Genomic DNA, 20,563 nt, shown 5'->3' on the forward strand with positions numbered 1-20,563 from the left:
AGTGTAGGTTTTCTAACACAAAAGGACAGAAGAATCACAGAGATGTCTCTCAACCAGCCCCATCAGCTTCTTTCCTTCAACAATTCTCGATTTGTTAAGCAACTGTTCTTTTGGTGGTTATTGATAGCTGAGTTGAATTCCTAATGAATACACCTCTCCATTTTTGACATTCTTCTCAAGGAGAAGGGCTAAGAGAAGAAGAAAGAGAGAGAGATAGGGAATACAGTAATCAAGGTGCGTATTATTTCTCTTGTCTCTTTGAGACGAAAGTTCCCGAATAGAAATCATGACTGGCACTTTCTGTACAGCACCTTAATTACCGAGTTGAATAATCTATATAACACAAACGAATACAAGTCAATGTCAATACAACATTACGGTGCTTTCAAAAAATCTAAACTCCCACATTGGGTAGATAGAAGGTACATTTTTTTTTTTTTTTTTTTTACTAAATAAAAGCTGTAGTGTAAGCTATGGAATAAATCAGTTACACTCAAATCATAATGGCTAACATGTGCCATGCTCTGTTAAATCCTCTAATCTGCACAGCCACCCTGTTACACAAGTAGTATTATTATCCCCATTTACAGATGAGAAAACTGAGGCATAGAACTGTTAGAAAATGATCCAACTAGTAAGCTAGGATTTGTATCGAGGCAGTCAAGCTCCAGTGTCTCTGCTCTTAAACACTCACTGTACTACCATATGTATGTCACACAGACAGATAGACATAATACATAATATACATTATATATATGAATGTATGTATATATAGACATACACATGGAGAGTGTATGTATATATTTATGCACATATATGAATATGTAAGCATATATATGTATGTGTATATATATATATATATATATATATATATATACATATACATACACATACATATATATCTCTAAAGAGAGAGAGAACCTGAAAGAAATGCTTCTTAGAACCTGCACACAAGGAATACATTTTCCCCCTCAGTTCTTCTCCATCTTCTGGGTATAACAGAAACCAGTATCAATAGAAAGACTTAACATATCACCTAATAAATTAGTCACAATCAGAATTCCCAAATAAACTATCCTTAGTACAGGTACTTTGCTTTTTTCTAATAAAAGACAGTTTTGGTGCACACACACACGCACACACATACAACTGAAGGCAATTAATGAAGTGAAGAAAACTATATTAGCATTTAAATTGCAGATAAATGAATTGAAATCAACCTGCTAGTTATATCTAGATTGTATCAGACCTTTACATGTGAATGGTCTGATCACATGAAACACACTTGCTGTTGTAAAGACAAAAAAATGAGCTGATAGAGAAAAACTAATGTTTTCTTTGGGTGATTATAGGTGGGACCTTCCAAAGATTATCTGTCCTAGTCTGCTACCTAGTGTGGAAACTGTACATTTCAATTCTCTGGTCAGATTTTGTTTCCTCCTTCCAAGCCTCAGTGTTCATGCATATTTATTCAAAACACTGACAACGTTTGATTTGCTTCATCCATTTAAGGGAAACTCTAAATGTTTCAATATCCATGATACATTGCTAAGGGATGATGCCGACATGGAGGGGTGAGTCCCAAACAGAAGGACCAGAGATCCGGAAGCACAGCCTGCAGTCAGATAGTGGGTCTGTGCTTCATCCAAACCCAGGTTTCAGCCACCAAGCTTCACCAGCTTCACTTTTATTTATTTATTTATTTTTTAAGTAAACATAGATTTCCAAAATAGGGCAGAAAATTTCAGCCTCACTAAGCTGCCTTGCATGCAATTACTGAAATGGGCACAGTCTGCCACCTTGTGCCCAAAAAGAAAAGATCACACCAGGCTATGGAATTTATTTCCGCATCTGCTACTCTCTCCAGCCTCACTGTTTTAGATTTCTCAGCTTGTAAATATCTACCTTGATATTGTAGCCCTAATTAAACTGTTCTTGGCAACTCCAGCCAGTCAAGATACCTGATCCTGTTCGATATAACATTCAGGTCAGTTGAAGAACATTTACTGAATGACCACATTTTACAAAACTACATGGGGATCAGAAGAAAAGAGATGTTCCTGGCTCTTATTAAGACTGTAATTTAGTCAAGAAGAAAGGGATAGAAAAGATACAAGGCAGACTGTGGTAAGTTCAATAATAGAAACATAAAGTGATTATAGGAGTTCTGAGGAAAGAGATGAACTCTAGCTGAAGGAAAGAGCAAAGATTAGTAAAATCCATTTTCCTTGAGGTATTACACATGCAGAAGGGCTGCTGACAGTAAGCTCTAACGGGCAAATGAGGGCTTGATAGTCGATGACTTTAAATTATACTATATATATTTTAGAGCTTAAGAAAGACTGGGTAGGGGGAGTTGGAAGGCAGAAGACTGGATGTAGGGACAACCAAAGGGCAACTGCTATAATCCATAAGAAACAACCTTGTCTCCTCACTCAGTCTTTTTTTTTAAATAAATTTATTTACTTATTTTTATTTATTTATTTTTGGCTGTGTTGGGTCTTCGTTGCTGCACATGGGCTTTCTCTAGTTGCAGCAAGTGGGGGCTACTCTTCATTGCAGTGCGTGGGCTTCTCATCGCAAGGGCTTCTCTTGTTGCAGAGCACAGGCTCTAGGCTCACAAGCTTCAGTACTTGTGGCACGCGAGCTCAGTAGTTGCGGATGGCTGGCTCTAGAGTGCAGGCTCAGTAGTTGTGGGGCACGGGCTTAGTTGCTCCACAGCATGTAGGATCTTCCCAGACCAGGGCTCGAACCCATGTCCCCTGAATTGGCAGACAGATTCTTAATCACTGTGCCACCAGGGAAGTCCCTCTCACTCAGTCTTATTAGGACCTATTTTCAACCAAGTAGACACTCAAGATGCATTAGTTTTTAAGACACTATGAAGCCTGCATTTCAAAAACAACTTCAGGGGGAGCTTCAAGATGGCAGAGGAGTAAGATGTGGAGATTACCTTCCTCCCCAAAAATACATCAGAAATACATCTACATGTGGAACAACTCCTACAGAACACCTACTGAAAGCTGGCAGAAGACCTCAGACCTCCCAAAAGGCAAGAAACTCCCCACATACCCGGGTAGGGCAAAAGAAAAAAGAAAAAGCAGACACAAAAGAATAGGGACGGGACCTGCACCAGTGGGAGGGAGCCGTGAAGGAGGAAAGGTTTCCACACACTAGGAGCCCATTTGCGGGCGGAGACTGCAGGTGGCGGAGGGGGGAGCTTCGGAGCCATGGAGGAGAGCGCAGCCACAGGGGTGCAGAGGGCAAAGCGGAGAGATTCTCGCACGGAGGCTCGGCGCTGAGCAGCACTCACCAGCCCGAGAGGCTTGTCTGCTCCCCCGCCGGGGCGGGCGGGGCTGGGAGCTGAGGCTCGGGCTGCGGTCGGATCGCAGGGAGAGGACTGGGGTTGGCGGCGTGAACACAGCCTGAAGGGGCTAGTGCGCCACAGCGAGCTGGGAGGGAGTCCAGGAAAAGGTCTGCAGCTGCCGAAGAGGCAAGAGACTTTTTCTTACCTCTTTGTTTCCTGGTGCGCGAGGAGAGGGGATTCAGAGCGCCGCCTAAACAAGCTCCAGAGACGGACGCGAGCCGCGGCTATCAGCGCGGACCCCAGAGACGGGCAGGAGACGCTAAGGCTGCTGCTGCCGCCACCAAGAAGCCTGTGTGCGAGCACAGGTCACTCTCCACACCGCCCCTCCCGGGAGCCGGTGCAGCCCGCCACGGCCAGGCTCCCGTGATCCGGGGACAACTTCCCCGGGAGAACGCACGGTGCGCCTCGGGCTGCTGCAACGTCACGACGCCTCTGATGCCGCAGGCTCGCCCCGCCTCCTCCGTACCGCGCCCTCCCCCCGCCTGAGTGAGCCAGAGCCCCCGAAGCAGCTGCTCCTTTAACCCCGACCTGTGTGAGCGAAGAACAGACGCCCTCAGGGGACCTACACGCAGAGGCGGGTCCAAATCCAAAGCTGAACCCCGGGAGCTGTGCGAACAAAGAAGAGAAAGGGAAATCTCTCCCAGCAGCCTCAGGAGCAGCAGATTAAATCTCCACAGTCAACTTGATGTACCCTGCATCTGTGGAATACCTGAATAGACAACAAATCATCCCAAATTCAGGAAGTGGACATTGGGAACAACGACATATATATTTTTTTCCCTTTTTCTCTTTTTCTGAGTGTGTATGTGTATGCTTCTGTGTGTGATTTTGTCTGTATAGCTTTACTTTAGCATTTGTCCTAGGGTTCTGTCTTTCCTTTTTTTTTTTTTTTTTTTTACTATAGTTTTTAGTGCTTGTTATTGGTGGATTTGTTTTTTGGTTTGGTTGCTCTCTTCTTTCTTTCTTTCTTTTTTTTTTAATTACTTGAAAAAGAATTTTTAATAATTATTTCTTATTTTAATAACTTTTTTATTTTATTTTATTTTATTTTATTTTATCTTCTTCTTTCTGTCTTTTATTTCTCCCTTTTATTCTGAGCCGTGTGGATGACAGGCTCTTGGTGCTCCAGCCAGGTGTCAGGGCTGTGCCTCTGAGGTGGGAAAGCCAACTTCAGGACACTGGTCCACCAGAGACCTCCCAGCTCCACGTAATACCAAATGGCGAAAATCTCCCAGAGATCTCCATCTCAACCCCAAGACCCAGCTCCACTCAACAACCAGCAAGGTACAGTGCTGGACACCCTATGCCAAACAACTAGCAAGACAGGAACACAACCACACCCATTAGCAGAGAGGCTGCCTAAAATCATAAAAAGGCCACAGACACCCCAAAACACACCACCAGACGTGGACCTGCCCACCAGAAAGACAAGATACAGCCTCATCCACCAGAACACAGGCACTAGTCCCCTCCACCAGGAAGCCTACACAAAACACTAAACCAACCTTAGCCACTGGGGACAGACACCAAAAACAATGGGAACTACGAACCTGCAGCCTGCGAAAAGGAGACCCCAAACACAGTAAGCTAAGCAAAATGAGAAGACAGAGAAACACACATCAGATGAAGGAGCAAGGTAAAAACCCAACAGACATAACAAATGAAGAGGAAATAGGCAGTGTACCTGAAAAAGAATTCAGAATAATGATAGTAAAGATGATCTAAAATCTTGGAAATAGAACGGAGAAAATACAGAAACATTTAACAAGGACCTAGAAGAACTAAAGAGCAAACAAACAGTGATGAACAACACAATAAATGAAATAAAAAATTCTCTAGAAGGGATCAATAGCAGAATAACTGAGGCAGAAGAACGGATAAGTGACCTGGAAGATAAAATAGTGGAAATAACTACTGCAGAGCAGAATAAAGAAAAAAGAATGAAAAGAAATGAGGACAGTCTCAGAGACCTCTGGGACAACATTAAAAACACCAACATTCGAATTATAGGGGTCCCAGAAGAAAAAGAGAAAAAGAAAGGCACTGAGAAAATAACTGAAGAGATTATAGTTGAAAACTTCCCTAATATGGGAAAGGAAATAGTTAATCAAGTCCAAGAAGCACAGGGAGTCCCATACAGGATAAATCCAAGGAGAAACACACCAAGACACATAGTAATCAAACTATCAAAAATTAAATACAAAGAAAAAATATTAAAAGCAGCAAGGGAAAAACAACAAATAACCCACAAGGGAACTCCCATAAGGTTAACAGCTGATCTTTCAGCAGAAACTCTGCAAGCCAGAAGGTAGTGGCAGGACATATTTAAAGTGATGAAGAGGAAAAAGCTACAGCCAAGATTACTCTACCCAGCAAGGATCTCATTCAGATTTGACGGAGAAATTAAAAACCTTACAGACAAGCAAAAGCTAAGAGAATTCAGCACCACCAAGCCAGCTTTACAGCAAATGCTAAAGGAACTTCTCTATGCAGAAAACACAAGAGGAGGAAAAGACCTACAAGAACAAACCCAAAACAATTAAGAAAATGGTAATAGGGACATACATATCGATAATTACCTTAAATGTAAATGGATTAAATGTTCCAACCAAAAGACATAGACTGGCTGAATGGATACAAAAACAAGACCCGTATATAGGCTGTCTACCAGAGACCCACTTCAGACCTAGGGACAGATACAGACTGAAAGTGAGGGGGTGGAAAAAGATATTCCATGCAAATGGAAATCAAAAGAAAGCTGAAGTAGCAATTCTCATAACGGACAAAATAGACTTTAAAACAAAGACTATTACAAGAGACAAAGAAGGACACTACATAATGATCAAGGGATCAATCCAAGAAGATGATATAACAATTGTAAATATTTATGCACCCAACATAGGAGCACCTCAACACATAAGGCAAATACTAACAGCCATAAAAGGGGAAATTGACAGCAACACAATCATAGTAGGGGACTTTAACACCTCACTTTCACCAATGGACAGATCATCCAAAATGAAAATAAATAAAGAAACACAAGCTTTAAATGACACATTGGACAAGATGGACTTAATTGATATTTTTAGGACATTCCATCCAAAAACAGCAGAATACACTTTCTTCTCAAGTGCTCATGGAACATTCTCCAGGATAGATCATATCTTGGGTCACAAATCAAGCCTTGGTAATTTTAAGAAAATTGAAATCGTATCAAGTATCTTTTCCAACCACAATGCTATGAGACTAGATATCAACTACAGGGAAAATTCTGTAAAAATACAAACACATGGAAGCTAAACAATATACTACTTAATAACCAAGAGATCACTGAAGAAATCAAAGAGGAAATCAAAAAATACCTAGAAACAAATGACAATGAAAACATGATGACCCAAAACCTATGGGATGGAGCAAAAGCAGTTCTAAGAGGGAAGTTTATAGCAATACAATCCTACCTTAACAAGAAACATCTCAAATAAACAACCTAACCTTACACCTAAAGCAATTAGAGAAAGAAGGACAAAAAAACCCCAAAGTTAGCAGAGGGAAAGAAAGCATAAAGATCAGATGACAAATAAATGAAAAAGAAATACAGAAAATGATAGCAAAGATCAATAAAACTAAAAGCTGGTTCTTTGAGAAGATAAACAAAATTGATAAATCATTAGCCAGACTGATCAAGAAAAAAAGGGAGAAGACTCAAATCAATAGAATCAGAAATGAAAAAGAAGTAACAACTGACACTGCAGAAATACAAAGGATCATGAGAGATTACTACCAGCAACTATATGCCAATAAAATGGACAACCTGGAAGAAATGGACAAATTCTTAGAAATGCACAACCTTCTGAGACCAAACCAGGAAGAAATAGAAAATATGAACAGACCAATCACAAGCACTGAAATGGAAACTGTGATTAAAAATCTTCCAACAAACAAAAGTCCAGGACCAGATGGCTTCACAGGCGAATTCTATCAAACATTTAGAGAAGAGCTAACACCTATCCTTCTCAAACTCTTCCAAAATATAGCAGAGGGAGGAACACTCCCAAACTCATTCTATGAGGCCACCATCACCCTGATACCAAAACCAGACAAAGATGTCACAAAGAAAGAAAACTACAGGCCAATATCACTGATGAACATAGATGCAAAAATCCTCAACAAAATGCTAGCAAACAGAATCCAACAGCACATTAAAAGGATCATACACCATGATCAAGTGGGGTTTATCCCAGGAATGCAAGGATTCTTCAATATATGCAAATCAATCAATGTGATACACCATATTAACAAATTGAAGAATAAAAACCATATGATCATCTCAATAGATGCAGAAAAAGCTCTCAACAAAATTCAACACCCATTTATGATAAAAAACCCTCCAGAAAGTAGGCATAGAGGGAAATTACCTCAACATAATAAAGGCCATATATGACAAACTCACAGCCAACATCGTCCTCAGTGGTGAAAAGCTTAAACCATTTCCACTATGATCACGAACAAGACAAGGTTGCCCACTCTCACCACTATTATTCAACATAGTTTGGGAAGTTTTAGCCACAGCGATCATAGAAGAAAAAGAAAGAAAAGGAATCCAAATCGGAAAAGAAGAAGTAAAGCTGTCACTGTTTGCAGATGACATGATACTATATATAGAGAATCCTAAAGATGTTACCAGAAAACTCGTAGAGCTAATCAATGAATTTGGTAAAGTAGCAGGATACAAAATTAATGCACAGAAAATCTTGCATTCCTATACACTAATGATGAAAAATCTCAAAGTGAAATTAAGAAAACACTCCCATTTACCACTGCAACAAAAAGAATAAAATACCTAGGAATAAACCTACCTAAGGAGACAAAAGACCTGTATGCAGAAAATTATAAGACATTGATGAAAGAAATTAAACATGATACAAACAGATGGAGAGATATACCATGTTCTTGGATTGGAAGAATCAACATTGTGAAAATGACTGTACTACCCAAAGCAATGTACTACCCAAAGCAATTTAATGCAATCCCTATCAAACTACCACTGGCATTTTTCACAGAACTAGAACAAAAAAATTCACAATTTGTATGGAAACACAAAAGACCCCGAATAGCCAAAGCAATCTTGAGAAAGAAAAATGGAGCTGGGGGAATCAGGCTCCCTGACTTCAGACTATACTACAAAGCTACAGTAATCAAGACAGTGTTGTACTGGCATAAAAACAGAAATATAGATCAATGGAACAGGATAGAAAGCCCACAGATAAACCCACGCACATATGGTCACCCTTTCTTTGATAAAGGAGGCAAGAGTATACAATGGAGAAAAGACAGCCTCTTCAGTAAGTGGTGCTGGGAAAACTGGACAGCTACATGTAAAAGAATGAAATTAGAACACTTCCTAACACCATACACAAAAATAAACTCAAAATGGATTAAAGACCTAAATGTAAGGCCAGACACTATCAAACTCTTAGAGGAGAACATAGGCAGAACACTCTATAACATAAATCAGAGAAAGATCCTTTTTGACCCACCCCCTAGAGAAATGGAAATGGAAATAAAAACAAAAATAAACAAATGGGACCTAATGAAACTTAAAAGTTTTGCATAGCAAAGGAAAACATAAATAAGAGGAAAAGACAACCCTCAGAATGGGAGAAAATATTCACAAATGAAGCAACTGACAAAGGATTAATCTCCAAAATATACAAGCAGCCCATGCAGCTCAGTATCAAAAAAACAAACAAGCCAATCCAAAAATGGTTGGAAGACATTTCTCCAAAGAAGATATACAGATTGCCAAGAAACACATGAAAAGAGGTTGAACATCACTAATCATTAGAGAAATGCAAATCAAAACTACAATGAGGTATCACCTCACACCTGTCAGAATGGCCATCATCAAAAAATCTACAAACAGTAAATGCTGGAGAGGGTGTGGAGAAAAGGGAATCCTCTTGCACTGTTGGTGGGAATGTAAATTGATACAGCCACTATGGAGAATAGTACGGAGGTTACTTAAAAAACTAAAAATAGAACTACCATATGACCCTGCAATCCCACTACTGGGCATATACCCTGAGAAAACCATAATTCAAAAAGAGTCTGTACCACAATGTTCATTGCAGCACTATTTACAATAGCCAGGACATGGAAGCAACCTAAGTGTCCATCGACAGACGAATGGATAAAGAAGATGTGGCACATATATAGAATGGAATATTACTCAGCCATAAAAAGAAGCAAAATTGAGTTATTTGTAGTGAGGTGGAGGACCTAGAATCTGTCATACAGAGTGAAGTAAGTCAGAAAGAGAAAAACAAATACCATATGCTAACACTTATACATGGAATCTAAAAAAAAAAAGTGGTTCTGATGAACCTTGTGACAGGACTGGAATAAAGACGCAGATGTAGGGAATGGACTTGAGGACACGGGGAGGGGGAAGGGTAAGCTGGGACGAAGTGAGAGAGTGGCATGGACATATATACACTACCAAATGTAAAATAGATAGCTAGTGGGAAGCAGCTGCATGGCACAGGGAGATCAGCTTGGTGCCTTGCAACCACCTAGAGGGGTGGGATAAGGAGGGTGGGAGGGAGATGCAAGAGGGAGGGGATATGGGGATATATGTATACATATAGCTGATTCACTTTGTTATAAAGCAGAAACTAACACAACACTGTGAAGCAATTATACTCCAATAAAGATGTTAAAAAAAACAAAAACAAAAACAAAACAAAACAAAAGAAACTATATAATCCCTGGGACTTCTCTGGCAGTCCAGCGTTTAAGACTTCGCCTCCCAATGCAGGGGGTGCGGATTCCATCCCTGGTAAGGGAGCTAAGATCCCACATGCCTCGCAGTCAGAAAACCAAAACATAAAACAGAAGCAGTATTGTTACAAATTCAATAAAGACTTTAAAAAATGGTCCACATCCAAAAAAACCAAAATCAACTATGTAATCCCTGTAACACCATGTGTTGGAGAGTCAGAGTAAAGGCTCGTTTCCACTGGCTGCAGGGAGGCTTGGGGGTCTGAGGAGGCTTTCACATTCATATTCTCCATCTCCATGGATCCCTCCAATCTCCCACCCCTTGCTATAAAACACGTGAGCCCAACTGAGGGACCTCCCCTGTAAGGGGCTGGTTCCTTTCACCAACCTAACACTGGACAGGGCACAAAGGCGACTTTGTAGGAGAACACTGCAGACGCATGGATTATTGCTCGCAAATTCTACCAGCTGAAAATTCAAATAACAAGGGACAATCTCCCAGAACCCAAGCCTTTGAGAAACATAAAAGAGCAAACACATCTCAAATCAGCCCTTTATGACCCTTTGCACTTTTGACTTTTGCTCCTTCGGTTCCTTCTTTGTTTCCTTGTCACGCTTTCTGTTCTGTCTTTTACAGAGACATATGCTGTGGTCATATCCTGCTAGAACGACTGATTTGTACGTGACCTGATGGCTCAGCACAGCTTGAGAGCCACCAGATTACTTTCCACGTTGGGGTGAATTGGGGAAGCCCCACCCACAAACCGGGAAAATGTTCCGTTTTGCAAGAGCCTGTCTAAAGGTCTGTGTTTGAAAGACATCTTATAAACTCACTTTAAATCATATTTTCATCATTTTCTGATAGAGACAAGCCACAAGGCACAGTATCTCTTCATCATAAACTGAAAGCATCCCCACAGGGCCACGTTAACACAGAGGAAGATCTGGACTGTCCACAAACCTAGAGGAGAACTAGGAGACTGATTTGAGGGTCACTGGGAAGATACCAGCTAGTGATTTCAAACTTTGATTTGCATTAAAATCACTTGAGGAACCCGTTAAAAATGAAAACCCCTGGACCCCGTTCATGGCCTTGTATCACAACTCTTACTCCCTCTACTCACTAATGCAGTGTTTCTGAGATCAGTTCCAGACCACCTACATCAGAATCACTTCTTTCCTAGAAATAACAGCTTGCTTTCTGCACATAATACATCTGGGGTGTCAGCATACAGAGAAATTCCTCATTCTTTTTAAGTGGCTGTATAGAATTTCAATGTTTGGATTTACTGTTATTTTTTAGCCAAACTTTATTGATGAACACTGAAGCAGTTTTTTGTTAATCATTAATTAAACCAGTGTTATAATAAACATCTTTGATTGTGTATCTTTGTATTTAGTAGTAGGGTAAACTCTAGCCAGGCTAAGCCTATCTTAAGTTTCAGGTACAAAGGTGCAACACCAAGCTGCATGTTGCTGAAACCAAGTTGTTACAGCAAGTAGGTAAATACTGCACTTTAAATAAATTTGGCTCTGTGACACTTCATCCCACACACAATATGTCCCCAGGGCAGTTAATTCCTAACACTGGTGGTAGACTAGGTCCAGTAGAGTCATCTGAAGATCTTTAAAATAGAGCAGAACCTCTAGAGCCCCACCTCAAAGATTCTGATTTCGGCTTCAGGTAGGTCCTGGAAATCAAAAGTTTAGGAAAACTTCCAGGTGATACTAATGCACAGCCAGGTTCGAAATCACTGCCACGGGACCCATGTTCAAGAGCTAAAATTGAAAAGCAGAAAACAGTCACTAGGTGGCAACCTCAATCACTTTTTTATTTTTAACACAAAATTAAGCAGAGCACTTGAGTCTTTTTCCTTCTCATTCATGATTAAATTCGGAGACAATATTTCCATATAGGAAATTAATTTTTTTTAATACACCAGCAGGTGCCTCTCTTTTATAATGCCCATATCCCATGACTTTTGAACTCCATAATCAAAAACAAGGGCTCTTTTGTTTGAATAATAGTCCCCCTAGAAACTAACTCCAGCTTTTTTTGGCACACATTTCTCCTGTAAAACCCTGAATTTCCTGTTTCCTAAGATAATAGCTGGAATTTATCTTAACTGGAAATACCTCTTTTCTTTCTCACTGTCTGAATCTCATTAAAGCTGAAGACCAGCTGTGCTCAGTTTCGTGAGGATAAACCCCCATGACATGAATGTTCTGCCATTCTTTTTCTAACTTGGCCTAAAGACGTACCTAGATTCTTGGAAGGAAACTTAGAGGTCATCTAGTCCAATGCTCACCTAAAACAGATCACTTTCTTTCATCCCTAACAGCTGGTCATTTAGCCACTGCTTAAATACTTACATTGACAGGGAACATACTACCTTGCACTTCTGGTTCTAGACAGAATAACTCATTTTTTTCTACCTGACATCTTTCAAATTAAACCTTTTTCAATGACCTTTCGTGTGACCTGTCACCATGCTGGTCACCTTCAATTAGTTGGGCACCATGTCCACAAATCACCTACACCTCTCAGCACACAGTGTGGCAGTTACCTCCCGTATTCTGGCTACTAACTCCTGTTAATATGGTCTAGGATTGTGTTAGATTCCTTAGCACCTACAAAATGCCTCTGCCAGTGCTTGGCCCCATTTACAGGCTGAATTAATATCAGTTTCCTTTGCTTCTTATTTAATTTCTAATTATATAAGTGCTATCCTCCTTCTGTTTTTGTTTGCTTGTTGCTTACTCCATAAGAACCAATATTAGACCAGCTCTGCCCTTTATACCATATTATATAATTTATTTTCAGAAACAAAATTCCTAATGTAATATTTTATAATACAATTTTATCAAGGTTTTCTGGACCTTGATTTTATGATCCTAGGTATTAACTATCACTCTCAGTTTTCTGAGATGCAAATATATCATTACCTTCAGGCATTCATCTCAGCTATCTGTAAGAATTTTGAACAGGGTGGAGGCTAGGACAGTGCCCTGTTGCACGATGATGTTGGCTCCCCTGTGCTCTTCAGCATTTCCTAGTCTATAAGATCAGTAATACTATTAAAATCAGAATCATACACACAAAACTACACAAAAATATGATAATGTAGATTTTTAAAAAAATAATATTCCCTCTCACCACTCCTTTCATACATCATACTGGAAGTCCTTACTAATGCCATAAGGCAACAAAGTGGGGGAAAGGTATACATATTGGGAAGGAAGACATAAAATTGTTTTTGTTCACAGGTGACATGATTATCTGTATAGAAAACCCAAAAGAATCAACAAAAAAAAAACCCTGGAACTAATAAGTGATGATAGCAAGGTTGCAGAATTCAAATTAATATACAAAAATTAATCACTTTCCTGTATACACCTAAATTTTAGTACACCCTAAAATTAAACATTTAGTATAAATCTAACAATATATGTACAAGATCTGCATGAGAAAAACTCTAAAACTCTGATGAAAGAAATCAAAAAAGAAGTAAATAAAAGGAGAAATATCCCATGTTCATGGAAAGGAAGACTCAATATTGTCAAGATGCCAGTTCTTCCCAACTTGATCTATAGATTCAAAGCAATCTCAATCAAAATCATACCGTTATTTTATGAATATTGACAAACTGATCCAAAAGTTTACATGGAGAGGCAAAAGACCCAGAATAGTGAACACAGTACTGAAGAAGGACAAAGTTGGAGGACTGACCACCACCTGACTTCAAGACTCACTAAAAGCTACAGTAGTCAAGACAGTGTGGTATTGGCAAAAGACTAGACAAATAGATCAATGGAACAGAATAGAGCACCCAGAAATAGATCCACATAAATATAGTCAACTGATCTTTGACAAAGGAACAAAACCAAAACAGTGTAGCAAAGATGGTCTCTTCAACAAATGGTGCTGGAAAACAGAACATCCACATGCCAAAAAATTGAATCTAGACCCAGACTTTACACCCTTCACAAAAATTAACTCGAAATGGATCATAGACCTAAATATAAAATGCAAAACTATAAAACTCCTAGAAGATCACATAGGAGAAAACCTAGATGACTTTGGGTATGGCAATGACTTTTTATATAAAACATCAAAGACACAACCATGAAAGAAATAATTGATAAGCTAGACCATTGAAATTAAAAACTTCTGGTATGTGAAAGACAATGTCAAGAGAATTAGAAGACAAGCCACAAACTGAGAGAAAATATTTGCAAAAGACACATCTGATAAAGGACTGTTATCCAAAATATGCAAAAAACTCTTAAAATTCAACATAAGAAAACAAATGACCTAATAAAAAAATGGATCAAAGACCTTAACAGAGGTGCAACCAAAGAAGACATACAAATGGCAAATAAGCATATGAAAAGATGCTCCACACCATATGTCATCAGGAAATGCAAATTAAAACAACGAGATACCAGTACACATCTATTAGAATGGCCAAAATCCAGAACACTGACAACACCAACCCAGCCAGGATGTGGAGCAACAGGAACTCTTATATACTGCTGATGGGGATGCAATGTGGTACAGCCACTTCGGAAGACAGTTCGGCAAGATCTTACAAAACTAAACATACTCTTATCATATGATCCAGCACTCACTCCCCTTGAAATTTACCCAAAGAAGTTGAAAACACGTCCACACAAAAACCTGCACATGGATGTTTATAGCAGTTTTATTTATAATTGCCAAAACTGGGAAGCAACCAAGATGTCCTTCAGTAAGTGACTGGATAAATACAAGGTGATACAACCAGACAGTGGAATATTATTCAGCGCTAAAAAGAAATGAGCTATCCAGCCATAAAAAAGATATGAAGGAAACTTAAGTTCATATTATTAAGTGAAAGAAGTCAACCTGCAAAGGCTATGTACTGTATGACCCCAACTATATGACATTCTAGAAAAGGCAAAACTATGGAAACAATAAGGTCAGTTGGGGAGGGGGGCATGAATAGGCAGAGCAAAGAGGATTTTTAGGGTGGTTTAAATATTTTGTATGATGTTATAATTATGGATACAAGTCATTACACATTTGTCCAAACCCATAGAATGTACAACACCAAGGGTGAAACCTAAGGTAAACTATGGACTTTGAGTAATGGGTCAATGTAAGTTGATCCCTGGTAACAAATGTACAGTCTGGTGAGTGATGTTGATAATGGGGGATATTATGCTTGGGCGGGAGAGGGAGTATATGGGAAATCTTGGTACTTTCCTCTCAATTTTGTTGTGAACCTAAAACTGCTCTTTTAAAAAGGTTTTTAAAATAACAATAATAGATGAGTTTTACTTCAGTGAAGATGGATTAGAGGTACTTTTCCCTATTCCTCCTGCTGAGTACAACTAATATATATGGACATACGTTATATATATAATGGACATATATGTAACACAAACCAGTGAAAACGCTGAAAGGTGGAGAGAATTAGGCAGACTGGCCAGGGACCCTGGGACGCAAGGAATGACAAGGTGTTAAATTCCCTGGGTTTTCTTTTTGCCTCCTATATCTCAGACTTGGAGCTGAAGATATTGGCAACCCAGAAATGCTAACCGGAGTAGACAAAAAAAAGCCCCAACAAAAGCCTACCCTCTCTGGTCAAAGGAACAGGAACGGGGTTGGGGGCCTCTAGGAGGTGGTTAAGCATGAGGGCCCAGTCCTCAAGAATGGAATTTAGTGCCCTTATAAATGAGACCCCAGAGAGACCCCCTTTGCCCCTTATGCCATGTGAAGTTACAGAAAGATGGCTGTCTATGGACCAGAAGTGGGCTCTCACCAGGCACTGAATCTTGCCTTGATCTTGGACTTCCCAGCCTCCAGAACTGTGAGAAATAAATGTTTGTTGTTTCAGCCACCCAGTAAGTCTACGGTAGCTTTGTTATAGCAGCTCAAACAGACTAAGACAATGATTCTAATCAACTTACTCCTAGCTATTAGTCTCAAGAATGTTTGCAACAAAACATTATGATACAAGTTTAATAGATGAACATGACCACTTACAGGAGAAAAGTCTCAAAAGGTGTGCTATAATTAGTAGAATAAAAACTGTAAAGATCTACAGAGACAAGACCAGCTACATAATTTGCGAAGCCCAATGTAAATGAAAATGCAAGACCTCTTACTCAGAAAGCAGGGAAAGCAGGGGAAAGGTACTAAATTATAAAGCTCCTTCTTTTCTCCTGTACAGGTCATCTGCTCAAGAGCAGCCTGCATTGTCCCATCAGACTTGACTTACAAAACACAAGTTCGAAGACGATTATTAAGAATTTCAAGATGGCAACAGCAGCGCATTAAGCCCAGTGTGTGTCCCTTCTGAGTGTGGCGTCTGTGTGACAGCACAGGCCAGGCACCTGCCCATAGAGCCAGCCCTGCAAGAGATCACTGCCATTCAGATACGACCAGGTTCCACTGATGCATATAAAAGTCACAGACTTTGTCTTTGTCTCTTCTTTTTGCTCTGAAAACTTCTTATATTCTTAATATTTGTTTCCTCCTAGATAAAAGAATAAGAAGATTTAGACAAGATCGGGCGCATTCAGGGTGGTATGGCCACAGACAAAGAGTAAGAAGAAGATTAAGAATGCCAAGAAGGGTTGTATTAGTTGGGCAATAAAAGTAAGACCTCTTCAGTGGGTGAGAGGCAGGGAGGTTCCTGGAGATAGCTCCTTCCTGACTGGCTTACTGAGGCCAGCCAGTAAGTCCAGGACATGGCAGCTTATTTTACCTCAAGTTCAAACCAAACATTTCCCGTATGTGGGTTTCAGCAAACATCCTAAAGCCCACTTTATACAAAACTTCACTGAAACACAGTAGGACAGAACTATCATCATCCCAACCCACTCTCTATCCCACCTTGTTTCCTACGCTTCCTGTGGCTACCATGTCTAATTCAGTAGACAGTCACAAAAATACTGCCTATTGAACAACTGAAGGTTAATTTATTTTCTCATCATGTTTTAGGTTTTTGCCAAAATACACATGGGTGATTTAAAGGAGTATACTAGCTATGAAACTAAGTTTCTCTAATTCCCTGAAGCAGTTTCATGTGAGTGCTGTCTTATCTTTTCAGTGATAATTTTCTCCTTGGCAGAAAACCACTTAGTTCTTTGTAACTCCTACGTTCTTTATTATAGCACTAAACATGGGACTAATTACATATTGAATAGAGCTTAACTATGTATCATAATGCAGAAGAATGTACAAAAGTTACATATAAATGTCCCCATTTCCCCCAAAAATGAAGCCGGTTTTAAATGTAAATCTTAACCTTGATGCACTTGCCTAACTACTCCAGTATAGGATAATTTACAGTGTTACACAAATCTGGTATGTGCAAATAGTGAGAGTATCAGAGTGAGGTTACTGTATTTCTAATCCATTAATTTCTGGGCCCATTTGTGGTACCTCACAGATTTTCTTAAATCATTTGGAGATACTTTCTGAAATTCTTGAAAAAGTTTCAAAACAAAGCAAAGTTTAATTGATACTAACTCCCTAATAGTATCAGGAGAAACTGGGGATATCATAAAATCCATTTTTAAAATATCAGGTATTTTTTCCATTTCCAGTGACAGAATTTTTCTGTCACTACTCCAATCATATTGTTACCACCTGAACTGAGGTTGGGCCAGCTATATTGCTTCACAACATAGGTTCAAGCAATAAAGAAAAATATTTATTGTAAGGGAAATAGAAATGACTAAAATAAAATTTATATAATACAATGAAATTTTAGAATGACCCTGAGGAGGAACCTCTTAGAGAAATGAGTTGAACTTTCCATGAAGCTTCTCAGAGGAGGAGACAGAGGAGGAGAAGGCAGATTAGTGAAGGAAGAAGTTATAACCGTAAGGACTAAAATTTCCCCAAAGTGAGCACGAGGTAAAAGATTTTCCAGTCACAGTGAAAATAGAACTTGCTGACAAGGTCATGATCACATCAGACAATGCACAACTGGGAAAAAGAAATTTGCAAAAACCATTATTTATTTTTAACTACACACTTTGGAATATTTCCAAACTATGTCTGGGAAGTCCCTGCCTGCCCTTGACCATTATTTTGCTCCTTTTTCTCCCTTCTCTCTCTCATTCCTATACCAACACTCATATGCCAACCTAAAGGTAGTAAGGAGTCCACGTACATGAGGTATCTAGAATAGCCTCAGAAAACTCACGGAAGCAGAGTAGACTGGTGTCTGCTGGGGGCTGGGGGAGGGAGAAACGGGGAGCTGGTTTTTGATAGGTATAAAGTTTCGGTCATGCAAGATGAGAGATGGGTATACAACATCATGTCTAAGTTATCAACACTGTATTCTATACTTAACAATTTGTTAAAAGGCTAGATCTCATGTTAAATATTCTTACACTTTTTAAAGGTAGTAAGAAAGAACTCGATTGCATTTAATTCTAGCAATACTCTGCTCCTTTAATTTATATAATTGATTCAGGTAGTTCAGGGATTTATCATTGGTAAGGCATTCCTTATTAAATCAACTAGAACAGCTATGCTCCTAATTTAAGGCAAAAGCCCTATGCCTTCCTGACTTTGGGGTCTGGCATTATTTTTGAGAAGTCTAATTTGGCATTTGTATTGTAGTCCATTTAACAAATATCCTCATCCTTTAGTACACTGAAGTAAACCTTCTCTGACAACAAAAAGACTTTATTCACAATACAATGAATGATTTTGAGTGCATCCCTGACAGTGGGAGATGGACCATATTACTATTCATCTGAAGGAGGATCCTATCATTTTAAGCTAGTAAGTGGAACAAGGTAGACTTCAGCTCATTTCCCAAGAATGACACTGATTTTGCAGCAAGATCTCTGAAGGATCATTTCTCTACACCATTGGAAGACATAGCTCCCCCCTAAGGACAAGAAAAAACTGAGGATGCCTGGTTCCCTTGTAGATACTCTGACACTAGATCTTTGCACTTCTCTGGACTGGTGGCATTCATACAGATAGGTGTTCAAAGTTGCACAAAATACACTTGAATGTCTTTGAGGCAGCTCTAAAGAAATGAACCACACACCCTGCAGACCATTCAGCCTAAATGACTCTGAGATAATTACATAAACTCCATAACCCAAATAAAGTCCAGGGTTCATGAGGCCCAGTCTCCACAGGTCCTGCTTTCAAAGAAACATAATCAATTACTGTGGCTTCTAAGTAATATGGGCTTAGCTAGTTGTGTTACAGGAGGGTGCCAGAGAACCTATGATAACAGCATTTTGTAGCATTTTACATAATATTTTAAAAGCACAGATTATTCATCCCAAAGAATTGACTTCTTAATGCCACCACTGAAGTTCAAAAGTCAAAACTAAGTAAGTGTAATTCTAATCCTTACCTCTTCTTTAGACCAGCGTCAAAGGGGTTTTATTCACAATCCACATTAATATTTTTTAACCCCCTTTCCCCATTTCTCTTGCATTCATTTCTTCTCTCCCCATAGATCTCCCAGGTCTTACTTGCTATACTCCCCTGAATGTTTTCCCTGAAGCCCATTGACTTATTAGCTCCTTTCTTTCTGTTTCTTCTAACTTTTTCTGTACATACTAAATTTGACCTTTAATTCATAACCTCTTGCCACCCATAACTTCTTCTCAGGTTTTTGCATTCCCAATTACCTGGTCTACATTAGTGTTTTACAACCTTCTCTTTATTATTGCCTCCCCCAAGAAGACTTTTTAGACATATTTTTTTCCTAAGTCCCTCCCATGAAATTTTAAAAAGCATTCTCCAAATAGACCCCAAATCACGAAAGAATAAGTCACTCAGGTGACACGTACTCTGCCTCTTCATAATACTTCCGAGTCCCCTCTTATGCATCATCTCTTTCCCCATTAACATTACCTGTTCCTCTAGACCAGAAGCCAGGGGCAGGGGAGGGGTGGGAAGGAGCACTTTTAATATCTTTACATTCACCATAGCCTTTAGGATAGTACAGTGAGTTTGCTGTCAAAACTGAAGCCAGGGCTTCCCTGGTGGTGCAGTGGTTGAGAATCTGCCTGCCAATGCAGGGGACACGGGTTCGAGCCCCAGTCTGGGAAGATCCCACATGCCGCGGAGCAACTGGGCCCGTGAGCCACAACTACTGAGCCTGCGCGTCTGGAGCCTGTGCTCTGCAACAAGAGAGGCCGCGATAGTGAGAGGCCCGCGCACTGTGATGAAGAGTGGCCCCCGCTTGCCGCAACTGGAGAAAGCCCTCGCACAGAAACAAAGACCCAACACAGCCATAAATAAATAAATAAATAAAAATTTTTAAAAAGCAAAAAACTGAAGCCAAACTGAAGTCCCAGTTCCATATATTTCTCATTTTAAGAAGTAGTCCTGGGGGACTTCCCTGGTGGTCCAGTGGTTAGGACTCCGCACTTCCACTG

The sequence above is a fragment of the Balaenoptera musculus genome, chromosome 5 (genome assembly GCF_009873245.2).
Source record: "Balaenoptera musculus isolate JJ_BM4_2016_0621 chromosome 5, mBalMus1.pri.v3, whole genome shotgun sequence".
In the NCBI taxonomy this organism is placed as follows: Eukaryota; Metazoa; Chordata; class Mammalia; order Artiodactyla; family Balaenopteridae; genus Balaenoptera; species Balaenoptera musculus.